At 35.1% G+C, this 20,300-nt stretch overlaps 1 long non-coding RNA gene across 1 annotated transcript in view; it reads left to right on the top strand.

Annotated features, from left to right (window-relative positions):
• The first annotated feature begins 260 nt into the window (after nucleotides 1-260).
• Nucleotides 261-20,300, top strand: part of LOC112932532 (uncharacterized) — a 192,439-nt gene continuing 172,399 nt past the window's right edge. The window contains exons 1-3 of the long non-coding RNA XR_003237485.2: nucleotides 261-511; nucleotides 1,980-2,049; nucleotides 5,457-5,528. This is a non-coding gene — a long non-coding RNA (uncharacterized lncRNA). The remainder of the gene's footprint in view (nucleotides 512-1,979; nucleotides 2,050-5,456; nucleotides 5,529-20,300) is intronic.

The raw sequence follows: 20,300 nt of genomic DNA, 5'->3' as shown, positions 1-20,300 counted from the left end.
TTCTTAATATTTTATTTTCTCTCCAGTCACTGGCCGCCTCTCTATTTGGTTTGGGGCTGAAATAAGACAGCTTGTAAGTAACTGGAGAGGGTGTTTACCCAGTGAATTAGTTCAGCTTTCATTGTGCAAGGGATTAGCGTTGAGCAGTGGATGAGGCTCCGTTTCAGGTTAGAGGGGCTCGCTATTCGCTAGCTCCAGGCCAGGACTAATTATCATAGGACTGAGGCCATTAAAGGGCTTAACTACCAGTGCCCCCTTCCAGGACTGGATTAGCTGTTCGCCTGCAGCTCTTGGCCGATAACCATTCCCAGGTCCGTCTGCTCTCCACCGTGATGTGAGCCGGAAAATGCGGCCGACTCGCAGCTCAGAACTGCCAGGCACATGGGCGCCCAGGCTGAAGGCTCTGTGACTTTGAGGGGCCAAGAGTATATTCGCCTTTGGAAAGGACTGGAGACTACTCGAGGTCTCTCTGTAACGGGATGTTTCTGGGAAGATGGACGGAAGAGCCTGGGTGAGAGAGGGCTGGAGGTGTGGCGCCCGCACTGCTCCAGGAAAGCCCAGGCGCTGTCCTGGGTCCTGAGAACCAGGCGGGGGCCCGGAGGGGGTGGGGGATTGAGCAAGTTTGGGCGGGCCAGGTGCGGGCTGACCCTGCTGCTGCAGATTCTCAGGACACCTGACCCGTGGATCTGGATGTTCACGTGCACAACCCAGCACCACTGCAGTCTTTTTGCTTTCAGAGCCACAGGTGGACCTACAGAATTGTGGGAGGGACAGGGTATTTTTGTTTTGCTTTCCCTCTGTGGATGAGGCAAATAAGTTACTTCATTTCCCTAAATCTTGGTTCTTCATCTATAAAATTAAAATAAAGTAGTACCTAGTCAAAGGGCTGTTGTGTGGGTTACAACATAGGAAGGACTGATTCATTTCAGGGCTCACTATGGGAGAGCTCTTACACTGATGAGTACTGTGCAAGGAAGAAAAACATCTAGTTCTCTCCTTAAACCTGGAGGGAGGAAGGGATCTTAAAGATTTTCTAGTTTTCTACTTCCTAGAATTTTGTAGGATAAGGGCCACTTTTTAATTTAGTTAATTGAGGTAGGGGGAGGAGTGGAGGGAGAGGGAGAGAATCTCAAGTGGATTCTACACTGAGCATGGAACCCATAGTGGGACTCTCATGGCCCTAAGAACATGACCTGAGCTGAAATAAAAGTTTGACGCTTAACCAACTGAGCCACTCTCAGGCTCCCCAAGTGCCACTTTTAATGTTAGCAATGTGAATTCTTAGCATTAATTGAAAGAGTGAATAAAAATAAATATGGATCTCACAAAAAAAAAAGTATATCTGTGAGGTATTGAGTGTGTTAATTAGATGAGAGGAATCCTTTCACAATGTATATGGATCGCAAATAACCCCCATGTATGCTTTAAATATCAAATCAGCTTTATTTGCCGGTTTTACCTTAAGCTAAGAAAAACTCTGTAAAAGTAGGCACCATCCATATAAAAGTAGTACTAAAACTGGTGAATAAGAAAAATGTATACATATGAATGAGAAGACCCTCGCAGTCATAGCATGAGCCCCCAAAGGTCCAAAGTCTGTAGTTCTGGAAGGCCTCATGTGTCCAACTCTCTATTGAAAGCCTTGACAGAGAGGTCAGCTGCTGTTTGCACACCTCCAAAGCTGGGCTACCCCAACTTCCCTTAACTCAATCCATTATCCTGAGGAGAGAAAATTCTTTTCTTAAAATAGTGTGTATAGGATAGTCACTAATATAACAGTGATTCTTTCCAGTTGGTAGGACTGTGCATGACTTTTTAAATACGTTTCCATCTTCATGCTCAAAGTTCTATATTTACTATCAGAAAAAAGTCAGTATAAATAAATTTTTGGTAATTATGTAATTTATAATATTATTTTGTAAAATATTAAACAAAAACCTGTATCTGTATAACTTCCACTGATTTGGTTCTTGTTTTAGCCCTGGGTCTACACAGACAAGTCTAATATTGCCCATGACAACTCTTGAAGTACGTGAAGTTAACAGCCAGGTAAGAGCCTCACAGAGAATGTTAGTGAAAAAAATTGAATCAGAGGTAGGTAACTGCATTCTTCAGGTGTACATTGCTGCTTCATTTTTCAATGGGGGCATCTAGATTGCGTGTAAGAACACATTAGTTGGTGACAATCAAATCTACCTAAGCCATTTGGCCATAATCATTCCCAAATATATTGGTTGAGGTTTTTCGAAAAGTCCCTTTCAGTAATTATTTAGATATCAAACACATACGAAGGATATTTTCAGTTGCTTAATTATTACTTTTTAAGTTTTTTTTGTGGTGTTTTTAAAATTCTTAAAATGTTTGAATTTCATGTAGATTTAGAAGGAATTTTACAATATGTGGAAAATGTGGATTTAAGTTATAGTAGAACAGAACCATGATAATATGGTTTAATGTGCAGTTTTAAAGACTTCTCAGACCCTAGAGTTGGTATGGGATTGGTCACAAATTAGAAGCCTTCTCTATTTGCTGAGTGATTAACCCATTATCATAGAGTTTTCTATGACACAGTAATTTGGATTCTGGCAAATGAATCTAGGAACTAAGAGTAATTCAACACAATTCATTAAATATTGAGTGTCTATTATAGTGCACAGTATACCAAGGGCTAAATTTCCAAAAATCACAGTGAGCAAGAGAAAGTTCATCATGGGCAAATTGAAGGATATACAGGTCAATAATCTCCATAATGTAACCAAACTCTACTCACTTTTTGCCACTGGATTTTGTGAAGGGTTAGGTTGATTGAGTTCAGTGCAACCAAAAGAGGCAAAGCAAGTATTGGTGTAATGGAAAAATGCCAAGCTCTGAGATTTGTATTCATTGTGTGTGTATTGTTTTAAAAAAATAGAAACTGTAAGAATGGGATGTTCTCAGTCTATTATTTCAAAAAGCTAGCTATATTAGGTCATGATAAAAGAAAAGTCAAAACTGGAATAAGAGTTGCTGTTCAATATTGAACATTTGGATCACTTCAACAAATATATTTTGAGCAAATTCCATAAACAAAGAGTGGTGCCATAAGGGACCCAAAGAAAAGTGAATAAGAGGGACAAATCCCCCACGATTTAGGTGGGGGAGCACATAAATAATATCAATAGAAAGTATACCATGAAAAGAAAAGAAATAGACTGTGTTAAGTACTGCACTATAAGTAAGTTGCTATGGGTGCTTGAAATGAGAGGAACAAGGGAATCCAAGTTTTCTTGGAGGGGGAATGATTTGACTGAGGCCTTAAAGATTTGTCATTACAACTTTATAAACCTAAGTTAATATATGTTTCTATAGCACAGTCACTTATATCCCGATTCTTTTCTGGGAGGTACTTACAGAGTAAAATGAATGACATCAGAATTCCTCACTAGTTACCTGACACAAAGTGTTATTTGACCCAGAAAAATTGGCAAGAGATAATTTCTGAAGCTACAATGAAGGCAGATTCAAAATGTATGTCATTTTATTAAGAGCTAATTCAATTACGGGTTAGGTTATGGTAGGCAGATTGAGTCAGAGGTTTAAAAAGAGAAATGGAAATTCTACCAAACCATCTGAATACCCGAAAGGTACATGAACAGTGTAGTGGTGACTCAGCAAGAGTCATCCTCATTTGTCCCTAGAACATTCTCAGAGATTCCTGAGAACTCAGACTCTGACTTATATTCTAACCTAGAAAATGCAGGAGTCCCAGGTGATCTTAAATGTACCTCCAGGATATATAATTGTACAGGCTGTTTGAGACTATTAGAAGATGATGGACAAAATGTTTTTGACTGTGATGCAAATATAGTTCTCTCACTGATTGTATGAATTTGGACATGTCACTTAGCCTCTGTGAGGCTTAGTTTGCTCTTCTTTAAAATGCCTACCTTGCAAGCTATTTGCTAAAGATTAAGGGAGAACATGTTCATTTAAAACACCTAGCACAATGCCTTGTATATACTACATACTCAACAGATTATAGTAATTTGGACTATTATTATATCTTGCTGACATTCATTCAACCATTGATATTTATTGAGTCCCATCAAAGTGCAAGGTCCTTTTCTAGGAAAAAGAGTGAGATACTGAAACTGGCAAGTTGAATCTGTTTCTATCCACACATCTGGACCCCTACTCAGCTGAGTGAGAGGTTGTAATGCTACATCGGTTAAAGGTAGATGGATGGTATATTTTCATTGCATACTCAAGTGGTAGGGGGTTCAAATTTTGATTGCACGAGGTTAAGGTAAAGTTTAGATAAGATTGTGTGTTAAGTAGGACTGTGTAATGACTGCGAAATAATGTATGTAAAATGCTTAGCATGGTGTCTGGCAGGAGTAAGGACCAAACACACATCAGCTTTTACTATCATAGGTATATAACTTCACATTTTTTGTTTGTATACACATATGCATGTTTCCTTGAGGAGCCTTTTATTTTTTTTAATTTTTTTTTTTAAGATTTAATTCATTTATTCATGAGAGACACAGAGAGAGAGACGCAGAGACACAGGCAGAGGGAGAAGCAGGCTCCATGCAGGAAACCCAATGTGGGACTCGATCCTGGGACTCCAGGATCATGCCCTGAGCCAAAGGCATACTCTCAGCTTCTGAGCCACCCAGGCATCCCTGAATTATTTTTGTTTCATTAAAAAGTGGTATTGACTTCTGGTTATAGCAAAAATATATATTACCATATTTTATTGATTCTAAGAAGCATATTTTTGACAGTTTCCCTTAACATCTGTAAATGATGGTGTTCTCACTGCCTGTACATCTACAAACTTCATGGATATTCCTAAGGATAGGACTAGATAACTGTATCCCCTTAACATTTTAATCAGCAAATTATTTAAGAATCATTTGAGGAAGGAAAATGAGTCCTTATTGTTATCAGAAAACATTCCTTTAACACATTATGGTAAGATCAAGAAGAGATCAGCATCAAACTTTGCACAATGGACAGCAGCAACTTTGAGTACAAAACACAAATAATAATGAAATGCTTTCTAAAAATTGTTGCATCACCAACTCTCTTAATAAAAGAAAATAATGTCATGGAGAAAAGCACAAATATCAATAATTCTCAGTCAAAAGGTAATTCACAACCATCAAACTCTTGAGTGTGAAGCAGTTTTAAGACCACCTTGATTAATTTTATATTACTTATGTTTTCCTTTGTATATATGCTCATGAGTGATGATAAAATTATATATATATAAAAGATATAAAAATTTCTAAGTGAAAGGTAACTTTGTGTTATAGTTTAATTGACAGTGTTATTATTACTACTCTGTCCCCTTGGTGTCATGAAAAACAACAGTGTGTCTTATAATCAGTGGCAACTTGAATTCAATGAATGCCTTCCAACGATAAACATGAAGAAATGGTTAATACAATATTTACTTCATTGTGCAGATGAATTTGCAATAAAGAAAGAGAAATGCCTAAGTGCAAGAAACCATGAAGAAACTTGAAAGGGATTAGCAGGTGAGTTTATGTTGAGGTACTGATTTTATGAACTTTGACACTTGAGTTTGACCCAAAAAGGGAACATGAAATGAGACTCTGGTGCTGTAGCAGGTAGAGTTAGACCTAGGAACCACTCATACATACAGGATCCATGAAGGGCAGTATCCTAAGGAAATTAAGAAAATAATCCACCTACTAGCACAGGGAAACGATAAAGATTTTCTCTTCCTACTTCAGCTCATGCAGAATGTCAGGAAAATGAAAATTCCAAAGCTAGGGTTTAACTTCATGTGGGTCTGGGTTTGGATTTACACTGTCAGCATTTTCTTAGAACTGAGCCTAGAAATTGACATGGAAATTGGTCCTCTGGGACTCTTGAAAAAAGTAAATGCAAAACTCCTCTGGAGGAAAATTTGTACAATATAAGTCACATAGATTTCTTACAGAAAAAGAAAGCCTCATGTTACAGGTTACATTATTGTTTTCAGTTCTTCATCCCTTTCTATATTCCCCCTTAACCCCTACTTTGCAATGTCACTCTGCAGTTCCTCTCATTAGAGGTGAAAAGTATTTCTCCACCTCATTGATAATGGATTTGACCATGTGGCTTGCTTTAGCCAATGGATTATTGATGGACATGAATCAAGCTAAGTCTTGAAATGTACTTGATGTGGCTGTAATTGCCCTGTTGCACTTCTGCCATCATTTTGGCCTCAAAATAAACAGATATGGAACTGACCTGAGTCTAAGATGCAGCTAGAGCCTGAAGTATATTAGGACCTAACCTGTAGCTTACAGTCAAACCTAGCAAGAGCCCAGCCCAGATTAGACAAACCTCAGATGACCCACAGGTGTGAGCAAAAATATATGCTTAATAATAATCATTATTAAGTCTATTTTAGACTGAATCCTAAAATAGTTTATTATGAAACATTACTGTGACAATAACTGATTATAATCCAATAATAAATGAGCTTATAATTTAAAACACTTAGGCACATGAGCAATCAACCATGAGTAAGAATCAACAGAAACCAAACATAAAATAATTAGAACACAAAAATCCTGAAATAAGAGAACAATCTGAAAAATAATGTAAAATATGTCTAAATGATTAAAGATATAAAATAGTGACTTTCTAGGAGCAACTGAGTGGCTCAGTTGGTTAAGAATCTGACTCTTGATTTTGGCTCTGGTCATGGTCTCAGGGTTGTGGAATGAATACCCATGTCGGGTCCTCAGTGTGGAGAATGCTTGAGATTCTCTTCCTCTGCACCACCCCCCCCCCCCCCGCCAATAAATAAATAAAATCTTTTTAAAAAAATAAAATAATGACTTTCTAAAAACATATCAAGTTACTATGAAAAAAGTCAGATAAATTTGAAAGAGGACCAAATATAACTTTTAGAAATGTCATAGAAAGTTGATTCTAAATTAGAGCTAAAGACAAATTCCGAAATTCTAGTCCTTCTAGAACTAGAAGGTAGACCTGAGGAAATTATTCAGAATTTAATATTAAGAGACAAAAAGAGATAGGAAACAAGGAACAGATTAAGATGCTTAAGATGCTTGTATTTTTAATTTTTTGAGAAACCTCCATACCATATTCCGCGGTGACTATATCAGCTTGCATTCCAACCAAGAGTGCATGAGAGTTCCTTTTTCTCCACATCCTTGCCAACCAACACTTGTTGTTTCTTGTGTTTTTGATTTTGATCATTCTGACAGATTTGAGGTGGTATCTCATTATAGTTTTTATTTGCATTTCCCTGATGATTAGGGATGTTAAGAACCTCTTCCAGTATCTGTTGGCCATCTGTATGTCTTCTTCAAAAAATGTCTATTCATGTCTTCTGCCCATTTTTAATTAGATTTTTTTTGTGTGTGTTGAATTGTATAAGTTCTTTATATATTTTGCTTATTAACTCCATATAAGATTTATCATTTGCAAATATCTTTTCCCATTTAGTAGGTTGTCTTTTTGTCTTGTTGATGGTTCCCTTTGCTGTGCAAAAACTTTTTATTCCAAAAGATATATGTACCCCTATGTTTATCTCAGGATTATTTACAATAGCCAAGATATGGAAGCAACTCAATTTTCCATCCATAAATGAATGAATAAAGAAGATGCAGGGTGTATATACTCACACACACACACACACACACACACACACACACACACACACAAATACCACTGGAATATTACTCCGCCATAAAAAAGAATGAAATTTTGCCATTTGCAACAACATGGATGGATCCAGAGGGTATAATGCTAAGTGAAATAAGTCAGTTGGGGATGACAAATATCATATTATTTCATTCATATGTAGAATTTAAGAAATAAAGCAAATGAACAAAGAAAGAGACAAAAAAAATCCACACAAAAAAAGACTTCAATATAGAGAGCAAACTGATGGTTACTGGAGAAAATGGGTAAAATAGGTGAGGGGGGATTGAGAGCACATTTTACCATGATGAGCACAGAGTAATGTACAGAATTGTTGAATCATTATACTGTACACCTGAAACTAATGTAACATGTTAGTTATACTTGAATTAAAAAATAAATTTGAAAAGTGGTGCCTGGGTGGCTCAGTTGATTAAGTGTCTGACTCTTGATCTCAGCTCAGATCTTGATCTTAGGGTCATGAGTTCAAGCCCTGTACTGGACTCCACACTTGGCATGGAAACTATTTTTTTTTAAAAGGAGGAAAAAAAGAAAATAATAAATTTTAAAAGATTCTTGTAAGATATAACAGGTTCATTACTGTTGAAGTATAATATGACAATGGGAATAGGAAAAGGCACTATTTTAACATAATGAGGAAAGAAGGATGAAATTTTTCCAGAATTTATGAAGGACATACATCCTCTGATTGAAGAAATATTGTGATTCCCAATCAGGATAAATGCAAAGACATCTCTCCCCTAGCTATATGGTAGTGAAATTTCAAAACAGTATACATAGACAGAAATTGTAAAGGCCACCAAAGAAAAAGACAAAATACCAGAGATGTAACCATCAGACCACCATAAGTAGTCCCCAAAAATAGAGCTTGAAGAAAGGAAAACAATAATTTTAAAGCAATAATATTATATATTATACCAAGATAAATCATTTTCAACAGGAAGGGCAAATTAAAAAAATACTTTAGGAAAACAAAGATGGAAAGACTCTATCAGTCTCAAGAGCCAACTGAAAGAATGAGTAAAGGATGTATTTCAGGAAGAAGAAACTTTAAAGAAGGAACTTAAATCCAGAAGGAATGAGGAATGTTTGTGTTGAAAGAAGCAACAGTGTTTGGAGGAAATGGTAAATATTTGGGCAAATCTAACAACATTGACTAAATAAAATGACAATGACTATTGAGACTAACTTGGGGACTTTATAAAAAAAGATGGAACTAAATTACTTGACCAAATTAATAAGGTGGTGAAAATTGAAATTAGTGCATTTTTAGATTTACGTTGCTTAGCTTTTCTCTTTGTTAATTCACGTACACAGTAAAAGAACAGGAATAGAAGGCAAACTTTCAAACTAGTAGAAGGAAAAAGGAATTTAAAGAACTCACTAGGGAAATAGAAAACAACAAAGGAAATAAAGTAAATAAAGGATAATATAAAGTTGAAAAATAGTTACATATTTCAAGTAATAAATTTATATAAACAATATACCTAGTTAAAGGAGAGTCTCAGATAATGTTTTAAGTCCATATATACAGTTTCAAAAGACATCCTAAAATACAATGACAGAAATGTTGACAATATTAAGGTAGAACTAGTAGATATTCTGTGTCAAATTCTGGACAAGTTAAAACTGATGTAATTTTATGAATTTCAGCAAAATAGACTTTGGGGACATAAAAGAGATAAAAGGTCAATAGAAAATGATAAAAGGGACGATTTACTATGAGGGTAAAACTATCCTGAACCTTCATTCAATTAACATAGCCTTAAATGTACAAAGAATTAACAGAATTAAAAGAAGTGATTAAAAATCTCCACTATTATAGCTCTCTCAGTAATGAATAAGTCAACTAGACAAAAATGTAATAAAGATATTGAAGATTTAATAATACAAGTCAAAGCCTGATTTAATTTATATAGAGAGTTTTATATCCAACAGTTGGAAAATAATCTTCATGCATGCATGGAATATTTATAAAAATTGACTATACATAAGCTACAAAGTAAATTGTAATACATTTCAAATAACCAATACTATATAGAAAACATGCTCTGACAAGAATGTAATGAATCAATAAGGAAGTTGTCTTTAAACCTAAAATATTTTGAAATTTATTATTTTTATTATTTTAACACTTTATTTTATTTATTCATGAGAGACACAGAGAGAGAGAGAGGAACAGAGATACAGGCAGAGGGATAAGAAGGCTCCATGCAGGGAGCCAATTGTGGGACTCAATCCTGGGTCTCGAGGATCAGGCCCTGGACTGAAGGCGGAGCTAAACCACTGAGCCACCCGGGCTGCCCTTGAAATTTATTTAAAGAAGTTAAAAATAATGGGCAAATGAATAAATTATAAATTCTTTAAATATTCTTAAAATATCTAATCATAAAATTAGTACATCTTGAAGTTTATGAGATGCAGCTAAAGTAATATTTAGAGGCAGATTTATAGACTTAAATACATGTATTTTTAATAAAAGAGTTAAAATTAGTTAACAATTTCTGGGCAATAATGGTGGATTAACCATTGCACTCTCTCTAAAACCTCACAAATGTGATGTATGAGACCAAAGAGAAAGAGAAAGCAGCAAGCAGCAGTATAAGGTTATAAGCTAGAAAGTAGTAATGACTTAGCAAATCCAAGAGGTTTATATCATAAGTTGTCAGTGAAGAAAACAGAGAAGGAACCTCATTTATACCACAAGATGCACAGAAAGATCAGAAATAGGAAAAATAAGTACCTCCGGAAATGAGGCTGAAGGTGAGGTTAAAACAGAATTACCTGTAAGTGGGTTTAATAAGTAGTTTAAGATTGAGAGAAATTTATATTATTGGAAGGTCAGACAAAAATGGACTGTCCCTCCCAATGAGAAAAAACAAATTCTAAAATTTCTACCTATTTATCCACCTATCATCTATCTAATCAGTTTGAAGCCATCCTAAAGCTACAAAAGCAAGGAGACACTGAAGAAGATATGAGGCCAGTATCTCAGAATGAAAGAATGTCCCAGGGGGGACATCTGGGTGGCTCAGTCGTGATCCTGGACTCCTGGGATCAAGTCCCACATCGGGTTCCCTGCAAGGAGTGTGCTTCTCCCTCTGCCTGTGTCTCTGCTTCTCTCTGTGTCTCACATGAAAAAATAAATATCTTTAAAAAAAAAAAAAAGAAAGTGAGGTGAGCCAGGGAAGTGAGCCTTTACTTTTGGCATTGCTTTTTCCTTTGTGATATTTGCTAATTTAAAAAAGGCAGCTGAAATATTGAAAAGATGAACAGATATAGGTTTCTGAGAAGCTGAAAAGCTGAACAAAGCTTTTGGCAGTTTTATGGCATCATAAGAGACCAAAACTGTAGTCACCAAAGATGTTGAGGGTAGGCCCTAATAAACCCTCCAAATGTTGGAACCCATTCTTAGGAGTCAGGATGAATCAAAAATATATAATCCCTAATAGCAACTGAACACAAAGGAAAAATGCTTCAAAGTTCTGAAGACAAATTGTTTATAACCTGTAAATTCATTCAAACTCTAAGTTAAATATGAGGTTGGGTGAAAATATTTCTAGACATTCAAGATTTCAAAATATTTACCTAGAAAATTAATGGAAAATGAGCTCCACTAAAATGAGAATCATAAATTTAGAGAACAGAAGTCATACAGGATAGTGGCAACAGAGAGTTTTCTGGGTAGTGGTAAAGAATGCTCCTAGGAGGACAACTGAGCAACAAGGACAACCTGTTTAGATCAGAAGAGGTTGAAAGTCCCTGGGAAATATTCAGGAAGATGAAACTAGTATCTAATATGTCTGCATGTATAAAGAGTACATTTAGACAATTGGTTGAAAGTATGAATTAGTGATGAGTAATAGACAAGCAAATGAAAACCTCAGAAAACCATAAAATCCAAGTTAAACAAATTTTTGCAAGAAAAACATCTTGGTATATTACAAAGTAAATTCTTGGTTCATTTAATAAGGAAATTTGGGTAATCATAATCAAACACTGAATAATGATTTAACCAAATTAAAATAGAACTATAAGTGGAGGATTGGGTGTGGAAGGCAAGAAAGAATGTGCATTTTAAAATAATAAAATAAAATAATAAATCCTTGACTTTAATAGAAGGAAATCATAGATAATGTCTACAATTAAAAATATCAAAAGTACCAATATATAAACACGTTATTTAGAGAAATGGAGATTTAAAAAAAAACAAAATAAGCACCTAAAAAAGCTGAAAGTGAAGAAAACATGGTTATGCCTGCTATTCTTCTTACAATGACTTCTGAAAGAAAATCAATATTTTTAACAATATGCATTTTTATTTGACAAAAATTTAAAATAAAAGCAGAAGGCTAAGTAGAACTTAAAAAATTAGGTATGTATACAACTCAGTGAATTAGAAAATTAAGTTTCATGAAACCACAGAAAATATAATGAAGGCAATAATAAAAATAAAGGTAAATTTAAACTAAAACAAAAAATAGCACCATTAATAAAACCACAAGTCGATTCTTTAAAAGTCTATAAAAATTCTGTAGTAATATTAATAAACTGGAAGAGGAGAGAGAGAAACAAAACACTACATTTGAAATACCTATGGTTACAGAACCGGAGCTACTTGAACATCATAGTGTTCCTTATGCCTTTTAAAATTATGAACCTCATACCAATAAATTTGAAAACTTTAAAAAATGGGTAATTCTAGAAAAATATGACAACAAAACTGACTTGGGAAGAAATAAAAATCATTAAAAAACTAAATCTGTCAGAAGAAACACACAGTCCAAACCTAAATATAATTCTAAATACATTGTTGGCAGATAAAATCTAGTATTATACATAAAAATCATTAAATGTGTACAAGCAGGAAAGAAAGAATTAGTTTAATATTAGTAAATGTGCTCATTTAACTCATTATAATAACAGATTAAAGTAGAGGGATCCCTAGGTGGCTCAGTAGTTTGGTGCCTGCCTTTGGCCCAGGGTGCAATCCTGGAGTCCGGGGATCGAGTCCCGCGTTGGGCTCCCGGCATGGAGCCTGCTTCTCCCTCTGCCTGTGTTTCTACCTCTCTCTCTTTCTCTCTCTCTCTCTCTCTCTCTAATAAATAAATAAATAAATAAATAAATAAATAAATAAATAAATCTTTTTTAAAAAAAGATCAAAGTAGGAAAAACCATATGATCATCTCAATAGATGTAGAGAAAGCAGCTAATGAAATTCAATAGTCATTTATAAAATTTTAAAAAGTAATAACTTTTTAGTAAACTAAGAGTAGAAGGATGCCTTCTGAATGGACTAAAGTATATGTGCTATGGTAGACTGAAAAAATGGCTCCTCAAAGATATCAGCTCCTAATTTCAGGCACCTATAAATATTACTTTATTCGGAAAAGGGGGCTTTGCAGATGTGATTAAGTTAAGGATCCTATGGTGGGAGATTATTCTGGGTTATTGATGTTGGCTCTAAATGCCATCCCAGGTGGCTTTATAATAAAGAGAGGATCAGAGAAAGATTCCCGCCCCCCCTCCCCTCTCTCTCTTTCTCTCTCTCTCTCTCTCTCTCTCTCTCTCACACACACACACACACACACGCGCACACACACACATACACACACACACACACACACTCACACATGAGAAAATAAGGTGAAAATGGAGTCAGAGATTAGAATGATGTGGCCATAAACCAAGGGAGAGATTCTCCCCTAGATCCTTTGGAGGGATTATGTCTCTGCTGACACACCTTGATTTCAGCCCAATGATAATGATTACATATTTCCGACTTTCAGAACTGTGGGAGAATAAATCCCTGTTGTTTTAAGGCATCTAGTTTGTGGTAATTGATTATAGCAGCCTTCAAGAAACTGATACATCCACCAAAAAAAAAACTAAAGCAAGCATTATATTTAATGATAAAATGTTAAAAGCATTCCTCTAGCCAGCAAGACAAAAATGCCCTCTTTTTCAATATTCTTCTGGAGGTTTTGAAGTAAAGAAAGAAAAAATAGAAGGACCAGAAAGAAAAAAAAAAACCTATTCTCCTAGGAGAAATGGTTGTCCATGTAGAAAATCTGAGAACATCTGCAAACTCTTGGAACCAATAAAGAGACCAGGAGGTTAGTGAATTCAAGAACAGCAATATTGGGGCCCTGTGCCCCGGCAAGAAAAAAAAGAAAGAAAAAGAATAGCAATATTGTTACGCAGTCTCCATTTATACCAGCATCAAATACGAAGGAGTACCCAGAGTAGACCTAATCAGTATGTGTAAGATCTATATGGAGATAGTTATAACTTTTATTGAAGCATATAAAAGAACACCTTAGTAAATGAAAGCATTTACCATATTCATAAATGGAAAGATTTAATATTGTAAAGATAGTACCTTTCCCAAATTAATCAACAGTCAAGACTCTAACAGAATTTTGCACATACCTATTCTAAAGCACGTGTTTTTATTTAACAAACTTTCAGAGAGAGCACGATATATAGTGCTTACTATGTGTCATGCACAGTTCTAAGCAATTTGTAAATATCCATTTAATCCTTAAAACACTCCTATGAGGTAAGAGCTATTATTATATGTGATAGTTATTTTCTGTCAACCTGGTTGAGCTAAGGGATGCTCAGGTAGCTGGCTAAAACATTATTTCTGGATGTATCTCTGAGAGTGTTTCCAAAAAAGATTATTTGAGTCAGCAGACTGAGTAAATAAGAACAATCTGAGTAAAGGCCTCTCACCATGTTAGAGGGCGTCATCCAATCTGTTGAGAGCCCAAATAAAACAAAAGGCAGAGGAAAGGCAATGTTGCCCTCTATTTTTGAGCTGGGACATCCATCTTCTCCTGTCCTTGGACATCAGGGCTCCTGATTCTCTAGCCTTTGGATGATTTTCAGGCCTTTGGCCTAAAATTGAGAGTTATACCATCTGTTCCCATGGTTTTCAGGCTCAGACTGAATTATATCATCTGGTTCTCGTTCTCTAGCTTTTATATAGCAGATCATGGGACTTCTTGGGCTTTATAACTATGTGAGCCAATTTTTATAATAAAATATAAAGTAAAATTTTTACTGCTTGTTTTTCTGGAGAACCTAATACATTATCCTCATTTGACTGATGAGGTAAAGAAGGTTGAGAGGTTAAGTAATTTGCCCAAGGCCACGTAGATATTAAGTGATGATGTTGGGATACAGGCTCAGTCTACTTTAAGAGACCATGCTTTTAATAATTGAACCATATGGAGCCCATAATAAATTTTCTCATACATGGAAATTCAAGATATGACAAAAGTGGCAAGCTAAATAAAAGGTGCTAAGAAATTTTAGAAAGATAAAGTTAAATCTGCACCTCACAGTACACACAAATTCCAGATGGATTAAAGGCATGGTGTAAAAAGTAAAATTGTAAAACTGTTGAAAGAAAAGTAGAAGAATATCTTTATGATATTTGGAAAAGAAAGATATCTTAAACAGGACAACAATATATAAATCATAAAGAAAAATGTTTTATAAATCTGAATATGTTAAAATAAATAAACTGTGTGGTAAAAGAAACCATAAAAATTTTATAATAGGGATGCCTGGGTGGCTCAGTGGTTAAGCGCCTGCCTTCAGCTAAGGGCATGATCCTGGAGTCCCGGGATCGAGTTCCACATGGGGCTCCCTGCATGGAGCCTGGTTCTCCCTCTGCCTGTGTCTTTGCTTTTCTCTCTCTCTGGGTCTCTCATGAATAAATAAATAAAAATCTTAAAAAAATTTTTTTATAATACAAGTCACCAATGAGAAGAAGATATCAACCATTGATATAAAAATTAGTGATTAGTTTTCAGAATATGAAAAGATCTCTTAAAAATCAATATGGAGAAGCAAAGTCAATGGAATAGGTGAATAGTGTAAATAGGTAATCAAGAGAGGGGAAGAAACCCAAAGAGCTAAGAAATAATGCTCAACTTTGTTAGTAATCAGGTAAATGCAAATTAGAACACAATGATAATTTATTACAGATATATAGTATGTATAAAGATATATAATGATATATGTTTAAATTTATATACTTAACTCAGGACTATGGCATGTTCTATATATCTCTTTCATTTCTCTCTTAATAAAACTTAAATAAAGTTGCTTATTAGTACAGACATTGGTTTTTATGGCTGAGTAGCATTCTATTATAGAGATTTGCCATACTTTATATACCAAGTCATGTAGTAATGGACATTTGTTTCCTTTTTGTTGTTTTGCTTTTATTAGCAATGCTTAAATAAACATTCTTGTACATACAAAATGTGCAAATACCTCTGAAAGTTAAATTCTTACACATGGGCCTGATGGGTTAAAATTGCTGAACTTCCCTCTAAGAGGTTTGCATTAATTTGTAATCTCACTAATAGGTGTGAAAATACCTATTTTCCAACTATATTGTAGACTTTAAGTTTTTTATCTGATAGAACATTCTATCTTGATTTCATTTCAATACATATTTTCATAATTATCAGTGAGGTTGCATAAGTGTTACAAATAAATTTCCTCCTGCCTATTGTTATTATTTAATTTTATGTTTAAACTTTTGATGCAAGTAAACCATTTTTGATGTAATAAATAAGGTACTGATCAAAGTTTATTTTGTTCCAAATGGCTAGCCAGTTGCCACAACATCATTTGCTAACTAATCCATCATTCTCCCACTGAATGGTAATGCCACATTCTGTAAATTAAATCCCCATATGGGCTTGGATCCATTTCTCAACTCTCTTTTCCAATGGCCTGTTTATTTATGTGCCAGTACCAGATTGTTTTAATTACTGTAAGTTTATCATATGTTTTACTATTTGGTCTGGTGCCCTTTCATAATTCTTTCACATATTTGTTCTGGCTATCCTCAAATATTTATTTTTCATCTGAAATTTGGAATGCTCTTGTCTGAAAGAAAAATTCTTTTGCTTTTTAATTGCTTTTTATTGAAATTACAGATTCGAATTACCATTTTTATCATACTGAATCCTTCCAAGCCAACAATGCAGTAGATCTTTTCATTTAGTCTAGTCTTCTGTGTCTTTCAGCAAAACTTTAAAGTTTTCTTCATTTAAGTATGGCACATTTTTCAGAGTTTTTTGTAATAGTTCATATTGCTGTTGTTATTTTAAATAATATTTTCCCATCAATCTTTGGAGCTTGCTTGTCTACTGAAAAGCTATTTTTTGACCTTAATATTGTAAGTAGGCACCTTATCGAATTCTCTGCTTTTCTAAAAATATTTTTCAGTGGATCCTCTTGGATTTTCCAGGGCAAAAAAAGTATATCATATGCTAACAATAATTATTTTGCCTCCTATTTTCTAAACATTATACAATTTATTCCTTCTTTTGCAAATTGGACTATCCCGGATTTACAGAGCAATGCTAAATAAAAGTGTTGTTGGGGTATCCTTCTCCTATTTATTACTCTAATATAGATGCTTCTTATAATTAACCATAACACTGTATATATAAAACAAGTCATACAGTTGTATATATACAATTATAACAAGAAAAGTTCTATTAATTTTATTATAGTAAGACATTTCAAATCAGGAATGTAATGTTTTGTTTGAAAAATCCTTTGATCATTTCAAATTTTCTCCCTTTGTCTATGATATATATAATTCTATTAAAACATTTCCTAGTACCAAAATATTCTTGTATTGTAGTACATTCTATTTTTATTGTGCTGCTGAATTATATTTGGGAGAAAGCAAATAATATTCCACTTACAATTTTTACAGTGATATTCTGGGTAAATGGACATGTAGTTTTTTTTTGGTTTTTTTGTTTTTGTTTTTTTGTCTTGGTTGAGCTCTATTGTCAAAATTATTCTCATGTTACAGAGAGCATTTGGAAGAGTTATTTTTCTTCTTGTGACTTGGGACAGTTTGTATAGTATTGGAATTTTGTCTTGATTATTTGATTGCATTCACCTCTGAAACCATTTTAATTCTACATTTTTTGAAGCAGATTTTGAAAATGGGTGTTTTCATAGAAAAGCCGTTATTTCATTCAGGTGTCTTATTTGTTTGCATAGCGTCAAGGACAGTGTCTGCTCTATTTCATTTGATTCCTTCATTATTTGAGGCTAGTTCCCCATCCTCATTTTATACTGGTTCCAGTTTGCCTGATTACATTACTTAGCTTCATGTATTTCATAGTCCTTTTTAAAAGTTTGGCTTTATTTATTCTTCTATTTTTAAAGATTGTTTTATTTTTAAATAATCCCGGCACCCAACATGGGACTCAAACTTACAACCCCAAGATTAACAGTTGCATGCTGTACTGACTGAGCCAGTCAGACATTCCTAAAAGATTGGCTTTTAGATAAAATTTTGATTTGGGTAAAAGCTAAGCTGACATAACAAAAAGGGCCCAAAGTACAGTGACTTAAAGAATGAAGTTGAGTGTTCTCTGTCACACAGCAGTTCAGCTGCCCCAGGGTGGTCAGAGCTCTGTTTCAAAAAGTCATTCAAGAAGAGACTTTCCTCCCTTGTAGTTCTTCCCACCCAAGGACACTTTCTTCATTTGTTTGGCCTAAGTGGGATCGCTGCCAAGTCTATATTCCATAATGGGGGAGGGAAAAGGGAGGAAACCCAAAACAAGACATTTCCTTTAAAATTAGTAATATAGAAGGGGTGCTTATCATTTCTACTCACACTGTTAGTGAGAGTTTAATCACATGACCCACAGAGCTATGGGTAAGACGGGAAGTTGTGGTCTTTGCAGGGCTGTCATGCATCCAGCTAAATGTTGTTGCTAGGACAGGAGGAATTAAATTGGGAAGAGATTGGAGTCTATAATAGACGTGTATTTATTTCTGTTATTCTTTGATCTATTCTATTAATTGATCATATCAGTCTGCTTTGCTTAATTTTTGTTATTGTTGGTACTCTTTTGCCAACTTCTGGAGTTGAAGTCTGCCTGTAGCATTAAAATGTTTAAATGCTTCAAAATGTCCTCCTCGTGGGCTCATGGTAGAATTGCATCTCTTCATAGCCATCCAAATTAAGTATAGAAATCTGATTTGCTTTGCATGATGAAATGTGAGTAGCTGTGATGCATCTTGCTTTTTTGGGGTGAGGGTAGTTGAAGGGCTAATGCATACTTTTCATGTCCTCATCCCTCTCTCCTGGTGATCATACCCTTACCATTGTGCCACCGTTGTGCCACCTCCCAGAATTTTCATGTGTTCAGCAACCTGAAGCTCCCTGAACCTGGTAATTTTATGGAGGCTTCATCACATAAGGATAATTAATCATTAACTCAATTCCTAGCCCCTCTGCCCTTCTCAGACAATAGAGGTGGAGCTGAAAGTTTCAAGCTTCTAATGATGGTTTTGTCTTTCTGATGACCAGACCCCTGCTGAAGCTATTCAGGAGCCACCAAGAAATGCTTTGTTAGAACAAAAGACACTCCTTTTACCCAGGAAATTCCAAGGGACTTGGAAACCCTGTGCCAACAATGGGAGTGGGGGTTGGAGGGTAGAGACCAATATATGTATTTTCTGTTATTTCATACTCAGTTTTATTTTTTTAATAATAAATTTATTTTTTATTGCTGTTCAATTTGCCAACATACAGAACAACACCCAGTGCTCATCCTCTCAAGTGCCCCCCTCAGTGCCTGCCACCCAGTCACCCCAACCCCCGCCCTCCTCCCCTTCCACCACCCCTTTCGTTTCCCAGAGTTAGGAGACAGAACATGGAAGACTCATACTCATAGTTTTAGAATGAGGTCCTCATTCTTAAGGTGTGAGCTTTCTAGAGTTTCGGTGGAAATCCCAAGATTCTTAGTGTGATGGGCATGTGGGTGGCTGCCAAAATCCATGCTCAGTTCTTTCCATCATCCAACTGTCCATCTTTGCTGGGCTTGCCCAGTGCATATGCATTTCAGGAATCATGCAAAAATTTGGGGAAAATTTGTGAAGATTTCGGAGTTCACCCTCCTGTGGCTTCCACTTTTCTGGGATGTCCCCTTCAACTTTCAATCGTTCTAGACTATAAATTCTGATTCCTCAGCTCATTGAGACTCCTGCTTTCTTCTTTAGTACTCTCTCTCTGATCCTTTTACTGTGTGAAAGGGGAGTGCCCCTGAGAAAAGAAGGTACTGAATAAATGTAGATCTTAATCAGTTTGGTTTCTTTCAGCTGTCATATTTCCTCTAGTTTCTACCTACTTTTTGTTATTTTCCAGTATCTTCAAATAGTGTTTTAAATGTTAAGTTTTTTTCAGAGGATATTATTTTTTATCAGCAGAAGTTTTAAGTTCTGTTTAAGTTGCAGGAAATTATTATTTTCTTTTGATGTTCCTTTTTATTCAAGAGGCTTTTGGTTTGCCATCTTAAAGTATTTTTTCTATTAGATGACTTTGTCCTACTTATGTTTATTGATGTAATATGTATAATTGGTCTTGTTTCTTTTATATAATTTTCTATTTTCTGCTTTTAACAATATCTCTGGTTTTTTTTTGTAGTTGTTTGGTGTCATTTGTATGATGTTTATATTTACTTGCTGTAATATATGCGCGCAAAGAACACAGCTTTATTTATTGCCCATGGCTGATTTCATTGTGCCTTCATTCCTCC

Source organism: Vulpes vulpes, chromosome 11 (assembly GCF_048418805.1).
Source record: "Vulpes vulpes isolate BD-2025 chromosome 11, VulVul3, whole genome shotgun sequence".
Classification (NCBI taxonomy): domain Eukaryota; kingdom Metazoa; phylum Chordata; class Mammalia; order Carnivora; family Canidae; genus Vulpes; species Vulpes vulpes.
The sequence above is the reverse complement of the archived record's forward strand: the minus strand, read 5'-3'. Positions and strand labels throughout refer to the sequence as shown.